This window comes from Danaus plexippus, chromosome 2 (assembly GCF_018135715.1).
Source record: "Danaus plexippus chromosome 2, MEX_DaPlex, whole genome shotgun sequence".
NCBI classification, from domain to species: Eukaryota; Metazoa; Arthropoda; class Insecta; order Lepidoptera; family Nymphalidae; genus Danaus; species Danaus plexippus.
This window is the reverse complement of record NC_083537.1, coordinates 1844782-1860744: the sequence shown is the minus strand read 5'-3', so window position 1 is coordinate 1860744 and position 15963 is coordinate 1844782. Positions and strand designations below refer to the sequence as shown.

At 30.2% G+C, this 15963-nt stretch overlaps 1 protein-coding gene across 8 annotated transcripts in view; it reads right to left on the bottom strand.

The window, feature by feature from the left end:
• LOC116779542 (dual specificity calcium/calmodulin-dependent 3',5'-cyclic nucleotide phosphodiesterase 1) overlaps positions 1–15963 on the bottom strand; it is a 113687-nt gene that overhangs the window by 28990 nt on the left and 68734 nt on the right. The gene's annotated exons all lie outside the window — the stretch shown is intronic.

The window sequence follows — 15963 nt, the reverse complement described above, 5'->3', positions numbered from 1 at the left end:
ACACATATAAATACAACACAACACATAATCATCATCAGCCTATCGGAAGCCCACTGCTGAGCAAAGGCCTCTTCTCACATGGAGAAGGTTTGAGCATTAATCACTACGCTTGCTCAAGACGGGTTACCAATTTCAAATATATAATTAGAAATTTTAAGTCCAGGTTTCCTCACGATGTTTTCCTTCACCGTCTATTAGTGGTGTCTAAATACTGTTAGATAGTACATATGACTAAGAAAAATCACATCGGTACTTGCCAGGTTTCGAACCCGCGCCTTCACGCATGACAGGCATGACAGGCGGTCCCATAACCTCCAGGCCTCCACGACATTACAACTCATACATAAATATAAAACTCTTCTTAGTTGAAGTTAGAGACAAGTTATAAACATTATCTTGATCATCCTTATATTTGTATAATAATTTTAATTATATCTAGCCACTAAATAATAACTGTTAAATTTAATTCTTAATTTCGACGGCCGTTTGTAGAGATGTAATGAAATAAACTTTCAACACTCTTTTGTGTTCGCTGAAATCGATTCCATTATTTTATGCGAATAGAATTCAATTTGTCCACAATGATTTGCTTTGTGTAACTTTATATTTATGTTCGTATTGAGAGGGATCAGCGTGTTTCTTGGGAGGCTTTGACTGAACATGGAAACCGTATATCCATTTATTATTATAAATAATGCATAAAACTATAAAAATAATGCATGCGGTCTTGTTAAGTAACGTCACAGCTCGGCTGTAAAACATTTTCCAGTGTCAGTGATGTCATCTTAGGTTTAGTCTTCAAGGAATATTTAAAAGCCTTTCCCACTAAAATAGCAAACATTTTTATATGTAAGTATTTTTTAGAAAATATTAGAATAGAAGAATATATTCTGTTAAATGTAGGTCTGGGGTATGAGATGATTTTGTTTGAATTTAAAGAAAATTATATCAGCACGAACGAATACTGCAGTTGTGATATACTCGTGTTACTCGTATGGAGCATTATTTAAACTTTTTTATTCGCTTTAACAAACCTATTGCTTATTTAGATCTTTCTTTCAACATAAAAACACGGAATGCTTTAGGAATTAGATGTACTTACGACCTCTGTTAACGTTATACGTAAAATCAAATTAAAAGTTTCTATGAAATCAAAATTATGAGCAACTCATGCGGGAATTATAAAGCACATTGTTTGATTCAGTCAATAATACCTCGGTAAAGAGACAGAAATGCGGGAACAGATTATAATAAAAAACATCGTATGTGAAATTAAATAGGGCGTTATATGTATAACCATAGTTCTGTTTGTACTGATCGCTAATCATTACGAGGATTTTCAATAATAATATTGATAAATCAAATGATTGAATAAACAAAAGAGTTTTTGAAACGAAAATATTTTTTATTATTTAATAATTGAAATATTAATTTGCGAGGGAAATGAAAAAAAAAACACAGCTGTGTCCTTTTTAAACAAACCCGTTTGCTTGGATAAAGTAATTACTTTTGTCCTTATAAAATTGGTGAGTGCCTTAAAATTCTCTTAGTCTGCGTCAATTAAAAATGTCTATAGAGGAAAGAGGTAAATATTGATAGTTTTTTCGTTTCGATAAAGTCTTCAAAGGGGAAAAAATACAGGGGAAAAAAAGGAAAGAAAATTAAATCATATTATATTTTAATATAACCCATGTCATAAATAAATCACAAATAATACTACAATCCAAACATACCTATACTCTAAAACCCCGAGTGCGCCTTATCTTTTGTGTCCGCAAAGGTTATACTTCGTCATTTGATTACAATAAGTCGGAACAAGGGTTCAGTTGACAATATATCTTATTCAAAATTTATATATAATTTTGTGACAGAACAAAGGTTTTCGTAATACTTTGTTGACATACCTCTTTTGTTATAACCGGCATCCGAATTCCTTTTGAATTACCAAGTTTTTGAAATTCACGCCTGATGTTAAGCTAGATGGTATGAAATTCTGCCTCTATTAGCATACTAATAAAAAAATATCTACTAAAATATAAAACGAGTACCGTTTAGCATTAGTTTTTTCACTTTCGAACGAAGTAAAAATAATAATACGAATCAAGGGTCAGCTGCATACTTTTTCTAACTATTCTTATTGGTATGCTTTGAAACTAGAGACAAAAACCATAGTTATTGTTGTACCCATAATGCAATGTTTAATTATTTTTTTTTAGTTTTGAACACGGCTTTTCATTTTCTAGAGAGTTGCAAAGTCGTTACGTAAAAAATATAACACGAACAATGATATTTAATGACACAAAGAACCTGAAAAGTTTAAATGATATAATTGTTACAAACCAACAGTCCTGACCTACTAACCACGAATTTTTTTATTAATTCAATGAAATTAACTCGAAAGTCGTTTCGGAACACTTAGAACTTTTTATTATTAATTATAATCTGTTTCATAACTTTTCAAACTTGATTTGTTTGAAATAAAATCGCATTTTATATATCTAGTCAGTCAGCATTTTGTATATCTAGTCTTCGTCGAGGATTAGGGGCTTATATTGATTTCATTGGTTCTAAGAACATGACTTTGTATTGGGGTTTGATTAGCTAGTAAAGAAATATAAGCCGATATGCTCGTATTGCTTATTACCTCTAATTACGAGCGTGTTAGAATACTTAATATAAAATAAACTAGAGCTACCATAAGTAACACTACCAAAAGTAATTATTCTTTTATTTTGTGGCTTCCTCTCTATTATAATATAAATTTTGTTACTTTGAAACTTTGTTACTTTGAAATAAATATTATTACAAAGCTTTACTGGTCTAGAGAAAAAAATTACTCATTTAAGATAAGCTAGCAACATTTATTATCGTAGATTAAAAATCGCATATATTTTCAAAGATGTGATTAATGTAAAACAACAGTTTCAAAAGTTTCGTAAAAGTGAAGTGAAGACACTTAGCTTTGATACTTACAGTGTGAGTGAAAAACAAAGCCTTAAAAACATAATGGCTTTTCCTTTTTACTATTTCTCACTTTTATATTATGGGTGTTGAGGTCTGTGTAGACATGTGTGGAGCTATATATTTTTCGGTTCACGAATTACGAGGGCAAATGGACCTTTTACTCCCTAGAGACACCTCAAATAGACGAAGACTATTCTCAAGCTATTAAGATTACAGGAGATTTCGAATATAATGCGTTTTCCCTTAACCGACGGATTTCATATATTTTTTTTTATCGAAATAAAAGTATTTTTATAAAATAAATGTATTTTTCGACAAAAAAAGTTTTAAATTGTACTTTCATTAATAATATTCTTTTAATATATATTTATTATATAATGTTCCTAGACTAAAAGTGTTAAGAGTAAATCTTGAACTTTTTGTATGTGTGTTTGTAATGTTTTAACATGAGAACTGTAACTTTAATTAAATTTTTTTCAATTTTTTTACTTACGAAATAATTTACAAATAATAATTCACATGGAAAGATGTGATATGTGAGCCATATTTTCTTTCTTTAAATTTGTTATCTCGTATAATTTAATGGTACGAAAATGTCTCTTGTGGATGTAATTTTTTGTGTGGCGAGATATGACACATAAAATGTTATAAGTGCTTAAAATGTTCACAAAAATTTCCTGTTATGTAAGCCGAGCTGTTATAGTTAAACCGCGACAATAGCCTTTGTTAACTGTCAACGGAAACGAATAATGGTATAATGGTTTAATTGGTGTTACAATATTAGAAATAAATTTAAATGGACTGATAAAACAGTTTACGTAAACTCAAATTGAACTCTGAAGTAATATAACAACACAACAGGAAAATCTTTTATAAGTTACGATACCTATAGAAATGCTCGAAGTGAGGAAAATGTCATATTAAATCAATACAGTTTACATATGAAATTTTTTGTAACCATAAACAAGTAATAAAAAGATTTCTGTGTATTCCGGATAAGCTCGAAGGAAACTTGTTCTTGCATATATATTTGTTATTTCAGATGAAAGATACGAGTCAATCATTATCGATGTTATATTTAACTATGGCTAGTGACTGATTTCAATCGTTGCCAAGCAACGATTAGTTGATCAAGTGTGAATATCACGCTTGTGAGGAAATTGAATAGTGTAGATCGAAGCCAAAGGAAACAGTTTAGTCATATATATATATATATATATATATATATATATATATATATATATATATGACTATATTTATATATTTAATTGAAAACATAAAATCTAATTCGATTAAATGAAAATATTCCATGTTTTAATTTAATTTTATTTATTGACTGATTGAACCTTTAAGAGCCCTTGCGGTTTAAAGGAAAAAGTATTCTATAATTCAAAAGCAGAAGATTCTTTGGCTGCGTGAAAGTAAATAAGGGTGTCTTCAAATTAAGGCCTGTTACTGTAAGTGTCGTTTGAAGTATTGATTATAGATAGAACATGTTTCCTGTTATTGGGTTAAGACTCCGGTTAACGGTTAGAGATAAAAAACAAAATCGATTGGACAGGAAGCAGAAGGTTTGTTTACAATATTGTTACATTTAATTATCTTTCTTTCCTAGAACTATTAAGCGAGGAGAAACGAAATTTCCATTTAGAGCGCTTTATCTTAATACAAGGACTTTATATACAAATTTACAATAACACTTACAGACACATATAAAGTCAGATTTGAATTTTAGCAATTATAATTGTGAATTCTGATTATAATCTCAAATCATTAATTTAATTTTCAACATCGCATTTCATTGAATTAAGTTGTCAGGGAACGGCATCAAGATTTCACTTTCCAGTGGGCATAGGCTTTCAAATTAATCACATCATCTTATCTCGTTAGCATCTTTAACGAAATCAGAGGATTCGCTCATAATTTAAATGATTCTAAATCCTAAAACGGTTAGTTTACTAACGTGACGGTTAATTCTCCAATCGTTTTAGAGACGTCGTATAAAATTTTAAAGATTTAGATTAAATATTATTTTTTGACGATTTCTTTACAAAGTAATAAAATAGAAATATAAAATATATGAAATAATTCAATATATTACAGCAGAGAGACGAAACTTCTTAGCATTGAATGGATTTACCGTGCGGGTGCCGGGTCCATCGCGTTGCTGGGAGAGGAGCTTCAACAGTGCCTGGGACTTCCGACCCAGGTGTAGGTATAAGGGGCCCCTATCTAACGCGCGTTTAACGCTCACCTCCACCGTCCAAGCTCCTCTCCCTACCTAACCAAATTTGAAAAGAACCTACTAGGGCTAATTATAATAATCATAAAATCCATAATTGCACCGATTTTTTGTCTATTACATCTTCATCAGCTCAATGCCACCTCCTCCTATCTCCCAAGTATTTATGTATTCATAGTCGTATATATGTATATTGTATTGTGGACCTTTTTCCATAATGCTTTTTGTTTTAAGCATCCTTCGCACTCGTGAGCAAAACCGGTAAAAACTGGTTATTGATTTGGTAAACATTTACCAAATACCTTGATTTATGATCCTCTGACCCTCTTTTGTATCCTTTGTTTTTAGTAGATTTATCCTATAAACCATCAATTTTTTGTAACAAACTAAACAAAAAAATGCTAAAGTTTTTACATTCGCTCCGATTTTCACAAACAATAAACAACAGATTGACCTATAAATAAATTTCGGAATCAAATTTAAGTTCGTAATTAGAATCTTATATAGAGTTTACTACATTTAATTATAATTAATTAATACGTTTTAATGCATACAAATAATATTGATAATTTAGACTTTTATAGTTTACACTATATAAATTTATCATTTTATGAAAGTACTAGAATTAAGAAGCTCCGCCCGTACCTGAACGGTTCCGACCATTCAATGTAATATCTCGTCGGAATTGGTTGTTATTCTTCAATTACTTGCTGCGATGGAATAAATTGCTTTTTATTGTAATATAAATGATATAAATGTTAAATGTCTATACAAAACACAACGAGAATTCTGCATGAAACACTTTAACGACGTACTCTTTTCTTGTTTCGATAAAATTTATTTCATAACAAACGAGTTACGATGAGAATACAGATGAGATAAGGCGATGAGATTTTATATTTCAAGAGGCATGTAGTTGAATAGAGGGTCAATTTGAAACAAAAGCTTATAAAATCGATTAAGAAGTGTCACTTTTCTAATAAAAGGCTTTATTGTTCCTGGCAATTGGTTGAACTTAAATTGTCATTCTATCTTACGGCAGAGGAGCTTTGCAAAAATAAATAATATTTCTATTATCTTTCACACATCTAGTTATAAAATAAATTAATTATAGAGGGCATGTATATTTTCTTTTCGCATAGTCTTTTATTGAATAGAAAATAGATATTAAATAATTATGATAAGTTGACAAGAAGACTGTTGTTGTTTATCGTCTTTGTTCATCAGGAAGTTGATTTTTTGATAGAGACAATGGTTAATAAAAAAAAATTAATGAATTTTCAATAAAATGATTTATAAAACTTATATAACTTATACGAATGCATTAATTATATGAAAATGTTTGAAAGAAAACAACTAAGTATATTAAAATACAGTTAAGTTCATACTCTTTCTGCCATTTTCACGAGCAAAGTGCTTTTTAATGTCAGGTGGGCTTGGAGTATTGAAGTGGGCAAAATAAAAATTATATATAAAATACATTTGGACATGGTAAGTACTCTTTTGTGTTTTGTCCTTTGTCCGAAACATTTAATGTCATTCGCGCTATAGTGTCCATAGTATAAACTTTCAGCATTATTCTATAATAGATTAATAACCATGCAGATATAGAAGAATTGTATATTCTGATAAATAATTTACTAAATAGTTGAAAGGACGCTTAAACGAGTAAGTACAGATATTGATAGATATTCCATGAATTATAATAAATACTATTAGTGATACAGTTATAATTATAGATCGTGGTGGCCTGCAGATTAAGGCCCGCATCTCATGCATGAGGGTCGGGTTCGAAACCTGGCAAGTACTAAGGTTTTTTCCGAGTTATATATACTTTCTAATAGTATTTAGACATCACTGACAGGCGGTGAAGGAAAACATCGTGAGAAACCGGGACTTATAATTTCTAATTATGAGTATAAAATCACCAATCCGCTTTTGAGCAAGCGTAGTGATTCATGCTCTAACCATGTGAGAAGAGGCCTTTGCTCAGCTGTGGCTGATAGGCTGATGATGATGATCAACAGGCTGATGTTCATGGCATTTTATCCATAAGAAAAAGCAAATATTGGGGCGAAGTTTCAAGATTAATTTTAATTATTATTAAAAGTAATTTTAATACATTTCAAAAGTTAGTTAACGATTTTAACTACGATTTAAAAAATGTACATAATGTTATTGAAGATTTTTTTTGATATTCCCGTCTATAACGGTATAATTAATTTAAAATTCAAAATAAATTTTTGCTATTAACATTTTTGAAGCCAAGCCAAGCAAAAAAAATATCTGGAAATCAAAATATCTTTAAATGCAAATAAAGATAACATAAAATAAACTGATGTATAATAACGAATTAAATTTGCTTTAAAATAATTTATCGACATATGAGAGAAGTTCAAGAAAATCAAGAAGTTTTCGATAACCACATAATAATATTTTAAGTAGGACTGTTTGTTCATTAAAAGTCAATTGAATATGTTAATTCTTCTTATTATGTTCATTGGATTTAAAAGTGTCAGATTTTTAATGAAAAGAAAACAATATTACCGTCACCATCCTTTTCAACTTTTAGCTATTTTGTGAATTATTCCACTTGTTATTCCTCATTCATTAATTTGTGTTGTGACTATTATACCAAAAACTTTTATTAAAATTTGATCTTAACGACTTTTTTGTTTGGATTATAGAAAACTAGTATTTTAAGTGAGTATTCTGAAACACCGATAGGTGAATATTATTAGATCTCGATAAGAAAGTTTGTCATAAATTAGTTCGTTTATTTGCTCTTAATTTCTAGGTTTATATAAAATATCTATAAAATGTCGTAAATTAATACAAAGAATTACCATTGTGTTAACCGATTTTTTGTTCTTATAAGTTAAGACTATTCATCAAATCTTTTATAGGAACTTTTCTCAATACTACGATAGAGACTACCAGCTAGTGAATGTTCGTACTAAAATTTATTTTTATCATGATACATATATTTTTATTGACAAATGCTATAAATATTCTGCTGTTTTGATACTGTGGCATTATAAATTCAAATTTTATTTTATTTCGTTCTTCCAAAGAAATTTTGCAATATAGCGATTTTTTCCTTATACGTCGTCTATTTAAACCATATTTTCTCTGATGCCAAACGAAATATTAAAACCATTGAAGTTTCTTGAATAACTGAAAGATTTATAAAAGACCCCAGCATAAAATTGAGCCAACTTGGTGTGCTGATTATTCTTTTGGTTTTTCGTTTTTACAAAATCCTAACATTCTTGTGTTTTCCAAGGTGCAATTTCCGCCACGTTGCATCTGTATTAGCACATTTCAAAACATAGAGCGCACATGTATGGCTAGTGTTTAAAATTGCAGCAGTTTTGCCATTTGGTGACATTCGATAGCTTTGAAATAGGCTTAATGGTGATTGAACTGAAAGGCAGTACATAATTCGAGCAATTATAGAAAAACAAGCCTCTAAAAATAACTTTAAACATGATAGGCCATGATTAATTTTATTTTGGAACATCCGCAACATTCAAGATTTCAGTTTCAAAATAACCCTCGTCCTTGTAAGATTATCACATTAAATTTAACTGATCTAGAAAGTTGAATATAAATTTGTATACATTTATTTATTCCCGTACCAAAAAATGGTAAGAACTACAAAAATTTAAAAGAAATGTGATGCACAAAGGATACCTTATAAGGTAACTAGAAGAGAGATTGCCGTGTGGGTAAACAAGAGAAGGAAAATAAAATTATGTAGTTTTTTTTTACGAAATCATACCTTACTGTTACTATTATATCTATAACAAAATATTTATTTATAAGTTTATTTTGTAAAACGTGACGTATAAATCTCATTAATAAGGCTAAACTCATAAAAGAATTATACAAATCTATAGTCACAAAGCTTTAATGGTCAAGCTGTTCTTTATATTAATATCTAATAATAGATTCACATATATTATTAAATCATCTAGTCTCAGTGATTCAAATAAATCCCATCCAAAGACGCATCAAATGTGAACAAAAATAATAATATTTTTATTTATGTTATTTACAAATATAAGTTTTTGTTAGTTTCACTGACGAATTTCGAACCATGATATGTTGTGAATTGTCTGATAAGGGGTGTGTCATGACATTACAAAGCCTTCAGAACATTGTCTACGAGATACAACGCTATATTAAATGGGTATTAAAGTTTCTGTTTGTCAAAACAACAATAAAAAAATATAAAAAAGAATGAAAGTAAGGGTATCATATATTTAATTTTATTTAATATGACTAACTTATTTTTCAGTTATTTCTGAAAATAAAAACATTTTATTTACTTCTATATAGAAGGTTAGGTATATGGTTGATTTAAAGGTTGTAATTGTTTTGACAACATACTTGTTAAAGATTTCCCTAACTTATAAAAATCACTGACATCTAAAATAAATAGTAAAATAAAGTCTTTGAATTTGTTTATAAATTTCCTTGTTATGCCACCTAAATACATCAAGTTGTTTTCGACTTATTAGACAAGATTAAATATTTGAAATTTTGTATATTAAAACTTTAAAATAATATGTACTTTCAAAGGTTACTTAAAAATAGATTACACTTTTAAAGAGCTTTAGAAAAATAATATAAATATGGTTGCGATAAAACAAAGGTTATTTTTAAGCTAATACAACTCAGTTTATTAAATAATGAGTTAGAAGTCAAGTGCTTTATAAGTATTACACACACACACACACACACACACACACACACACACATATATATATATATATATATAAATAGTAATATGTCAGAAAGTGGTTGTAAAAATTTTAAGCTCACTACGTTCAGACTCTTAGCTCCACCTATCCAATTAAGTTTAACGTTCTAGACTACACTTGAATAACTTATAAAAACAGCAGCCGTACTCCTGTTTTAAAATGTATACCATGATTTTTTTTTATTTTTTTTTACATCTAATTTCACGTTTCACTATGAGAGCGTTTATATTTGCAACGATAATTATTATTAAGCAAAGCGACGGATAAAGCAAGAATTATTAATACTTTACTTTATAAATATTGTGCGTTTTATTTGTATGAAATAGAATTTGCTTTTGATTTAAAACTATAAAGCAATGAACGTGATCGTATAATTTATTTTACACCTAGAGTGCATTTTGTTAATAAATTTTTCTGTCGCTTAAGTTTACTCACAATGATGCTAAACTTTCAAATCTTCTTATTTATCGGAAATTATGCTTGTCACTTGTTACGCCTTGTTGGATTTGAAGTACAATCTCAAAGGGTTTTTCATCAGAAAGAAAAAGTAAGTTTTAGTTCATATATTAGTATTAATAAATTAAAATTATATGTCAGTCTGAAATATCAAATACAATCAGAAACACCTGTAATTGTCGTTGCTAACTAAATAGGATTTTCGACTTTATCCGCAGTCAATTCTAACTAATCTCAGAAAATGCTAGATTAAAATTGACAAACAGTATATGTACAGTAAATAATATTTTCAGAAATTCTTATTTCTAACACAACTGTGTAATATTTTGCATCAATTTTATGGTATCCTGTAGATATTATAATAAGATACGTTGGAAGATTTCATTGTTTTTCTAATAGTAAAGGATAATTTTAAAATAAACAGGTAAAAGTAATATAAACGAGGGCTTACAGGCTTAATTTTTTTCAAACAATTTTGAACTCCTTATTAGTATTTTCGTACCTTATGGATAACCCGACATAAGGTCGTGAGTAATGAGACTGAATCGTGATGGATTATACGAATGAGAAAATGTGAGTGGCGAAATAAGAAAGTTCCAATTATTTTTGTTCAAATAACAAAAATAATAAAACGAAACGGATCTTATAACAAGCTGTCTTTGATGTTTACTCCTGTTATTTAAATGGCAACATTTATATTCGGTGTACATTTAAATTCCTCTTATAATAACGTGAGGCGAAATTATACCGTTTTTACGTAATTACCTGTGAATAAGTTAGGTTAACAATATTATTATAATAACATATTTCTAAGCATTAATGAGATAACAATTAAAAATATCTAAGAGTAAACAATATAATGTATAGGTACAATATAAGTTTCATTACGGATATTCAGAATTAGTTATGAACTAGAATTTCCAAGATAATAGCTTTTGGACTTGAGATAAAGCTAAACGCTGATAGTAAAGTTGACTAAAGTAAAAAACATACATTTGAAGTTTATAAATAATATTACTGCTTAATCAGAAACAATTGACTATCAGATAGATGTGACGACTCTACACACAATGGTCTTAAAAAACTGTAGAACAAACTGCATAAACATACGTAATAGAAGAAATAAATGAATGCTATTAAGAAGTACGAAATAGTACTATTTTATACAATTAATAATATTTTTTTTTTAATTCAAAACAATATGTCGATGTAAGCTCGATGATAATAAACCTTTCTATTGAGTCACTGAGCACACTTCAATCAGTCATGAATACACTGTAAAATATTAATATCCCGATTAGAATGAAATATGTTACTAGCACGTGATCAATAATTTCCCATTTACAGATTCATAAACACGTTGAAATACTCTGTTCGCAATTCATAATATATTCATCTGTTAACATTGATTTGTTTACGGAGTCAATTATTATTTGGTAAGGAAATTAACATACGCACACTATTCACCAAGCCAGCTATCAAAGAGGGTCTATACGATGCAGAGCTAATAAATTCCGATAAGGTTTAGTGCCTTGAGTGACCTAATCTAATCTTGTGTATCTGTGGATGTCTGATATAGTCTGTGGATATCTTACCTCAAATGTCATCTCGCTATTTAGATTAACTTGCTCCGAATAATGTCGAGATGTATTTCAAAGTGTTTGTTTATATCGATTTAAATATCGTTTGCCAGTTTTAGTTATGTATTTATTTAATACATTTTTTAAATTGTCATCATCATCATCATCAGCCTATCGGCCCACTGTGAGCAAAGGCCTCTTCTCACATGGAGAAGGTTAAAGAGCGTTAATCACCACGCTTACTCAAGACGGGTTGGCGATTTCAATCTTATAATTTGAAATTATAAGACCAGGTTTCTTCACGATGTTTTCCTTCACCGTCTGTCAGTGGTGTCTAAATACTCTCAGAAAGTACATATGACTCGGAAAAGATCACATTGGTACTTGCCAGGTTTCAAACCCGCGCCCTCACGTATGAGACGCGAGCCTTTAACCTCCAGGCGACTACGACTTTTTAACTTGTATATAATTTTTAATAGGAATATAATACAAAGGAATTGTGAAAAATGAAACTTTGGTAAAATTTGCAGTGTAATATAATAATAGAATTGTGATGATGCTAAGATGCTAAGCTGTTAATATTTTAAGAAAAAAAAAATATTCTAGTGATATGTAACTTCTGTGCTATAAACGGATGGATTCTTATGACAGCTAGATAATGCTTGTGATAAAAATATATAACCAGGGGAGTACTCGCATGTCGTGGATATGAAATACGACTTGTTATTAAATAACAAATAAAGTTTTAATAAATATAACATTAAAATTATAACATTTTATTCATAAATTTGTTTGACATGCTATTAAAAACACTTTTACCAAATCCGTATTATCTGCCAAAAGGTCAATACTACTTGAAAAATATATTTTTTTCATCGACAAACCGTTTCAAAATTAAATATAGCAAAAAGTTATTTAGAAAACTCGAATCTTCTGACGTTAATAAACACATTAAAAAAATATTCTTTGGATTTATTTTTAATTTGTAACAGTTTTTGGTTTATATTAAAACCTTAGTCATTTTATTTTGTTAATTTTTTATTTTCCTGTTTTGATATCACCTACATGTCTCAAACCTTCGCTTGTATATAAAATTTTCTTGTCTAGTCACAAAAGCAAGAAAGTAAAACTATTAGTATTAATGATATTATGCTGGTATTAAGTACTGAAGCAATAAAAGAAAAGAATCCTAAAATTACACGGACTTTGTTAGATTTTATGGAACCAGTTGTTGGAAGTAGAAGACATTTTTATTAAATTAATAGGTATTGATTCTCAAGCTATAATTAAGTCTAAGGGTCATAAAAAATGTGCTTTTTTGATGAGAAAGCTGTTGATATCGAACGTGAGTTTGTGATTTATAGTTAGTATTCACATATTTAAAAAATATGTTTAAAAAAGTCGTGGTGGCCTGGAGGTTAAAGGCCCCCTTCTCATACGTGAGGGTGCAGGTTCGAAACCTGGCAAGTACCAATAATGTGATCTTTTCCAAGTTATATGTACTTTCTAAGAGTATTTAGACACCACTGACAGACGGTGAAGGAAAACATCGTGAAGAAACCTGGTCTTATAAATTTCAAATTATAAGATTGAAATCGCCAACCCGTCTTGAGCAAGCGTGGCGATTAATGCTCTAGTCTTCTCCATGTGAGAAGAGGCCTTTGCTCAGCAGTGGGCTTCGATAGGCTGATGATGATGATGATGATTCAAATATTTCGGACCGTAAATTTGTTACGTACGTAATATATTAAAAAATAAATGAATATCGCCGGGGCTACATCGTTGTATGTATATATAAAATATCATATTAAGAGTGAAGTGGCTGACTCCACGGTACGAACACCACGCCGTGTGAACCAGAAGATTCCTGATACTACACAAGCAATGGAATGTGCTATTGCTTACCTAACATCGGGGCAATCATGTAGTCTTAGGTATAGGTTATAAGTTTAATATGTAATTCTTATTATAATATACATATCAGTAAGTTTCATAGTTTTCCTGGAGTCTGCGATTGCCACCCTACGAAATCAATTGCTAAACAAACTTTTATCATGATTTATTTGAAAAGTGTACGTCAAAACAATTTTCTCATATAATACGTCCGCACAGCGCACAGCGAGGTTTTCGCTAAAGTTCGTACGTAAAAGTTTGGGCTAATTACAACAAATAAAACGAGTTATTTGTGAAAAGGAAAAAGTACGTGGAAATAGAATAGAAAATAATATCGTCATCATTTGAGCTGAAAGGAAACGATGGCGCTAGTTTTAAAAGACTTCAAAAGATACTTTATTAACATTAAATATTTTCTTAACAACCAAGAGTTTTTAGGAAGTTTTCTTTATTTTAAATGTATTCTAGGAAAAAGGCTTTATAATATATTGGATCACATGAATACCTTCATATAAACGTCTAAAAAAAATATTCTCATTAAGTTTTCAAAATTAAGTTGATCGATAGGAATAAAATCGGTTCAGTTATATTGATCTTCCAATAAATATTTAAAGATTCAAATATAAGTTTAAACGGATCCCAGGTTATTTCTGACTTATGTGAATTGTAAATTAAATTGCAACTTTTCCGAAACCAATTTAAACTTTCTATAAATCGATATTCATCTGAAATTCCAACTTTTTCTTAGTTTACTCAGTTGGATTTATACATTTTTTATTTTTGAAGAGTTAGGAGACACCTGTACTGGATAAAAAAAATAATATTTTTTTATTGTCACTTTCATACGTAAATTGAATACAGCTTTCAATTTACCAAAGTTATGAATTGATTACCAAATAAAACATACTATAACGAGACATCGTATAACTAACTTGAGTATTTTGTACCATTTAATCAATTTTAGTTACGACATCTTAATTTGCCAAGTATTTTAGGCATAGATTGTAGAAGAATACTCTTATAAATTAAAAGGTTTATTTGTTTGTTTGTCTGTTGAAGCGATAAGTAAGGCATTTTGTTAAAGGTGGTTTGGGAGAGGATTAACTCAAAGTAAGTTTTAAAGTAAAAAAAAGCCAGTTGAAGTAGGTTGATTCTATTAAATGCCAGCATCGTCAGAAATATCTACGGTGCTTTTATATGCTCGGGAGCCTTTGCCACTAGATCAAACATCCTCTTTTGCTAGGTGCAGAGAACCGTAATGGTGAATGTATTTCGGAGTTATCGCATTGTCAGTTACGCTGCGAACACACCTCTAAGTCATGGTCTAAGTCATGGTCTAAGTCTTTATGGACACCCGCCTTGCAAGTTACAGGCGGGCATCCTCACCGAAATTTGTCCATACTGGTGTAAACCCCTGGTGAAAGATGGACCTGTGTTCGCTTGCGTCTGGGTTGAGGACAGTGGGCGCCATTTGATCCCATTGTCCTCAACGGGTGGGTAGGCCACAAAGAATACTGATGTATCCATTTCAACCCATTTTGTAATGGTACTACTGTCAGATGCTTCGCCGATTACCTGCGCAGGATCGCTATAAGAAAAGCGAACCTCATATGCCACCAGTGTGTCGAGAAGATGGACACAGCTTGTCACACTTTGGATGGATGTTCTTCATAGACTCGCAAGTACTCAGAGCTGGTTGTCGTTAGTTAATAAGTGCCATGATGGGCAGCGAGAGGTTTTGGATCACAGTGGCCTTCTTTTGTGATCATGTGATTGTGGCAAGGGAAGCTTTAGACCGAACAGGGAATCAGATTTGCGCGCTGATCCACTACGTGGGGAGAAGCTGAGAAGATGGAAGCGAGCCCTTAAATTGACTAAGGCCTACGATAAATAAAGTTTGATTTTACCAAGCTATAGTGTAAATTAAGATTTCAAAGGAATAATTATAAAATGAATTTCATAATTAAACTGGGACTGATAAAAAGTAAGAATTTTTGACTTGAAAAGACCAGAAAAGTAAGTTTTCATCTGTTAAAATGTATGACGATACTTTTGAACC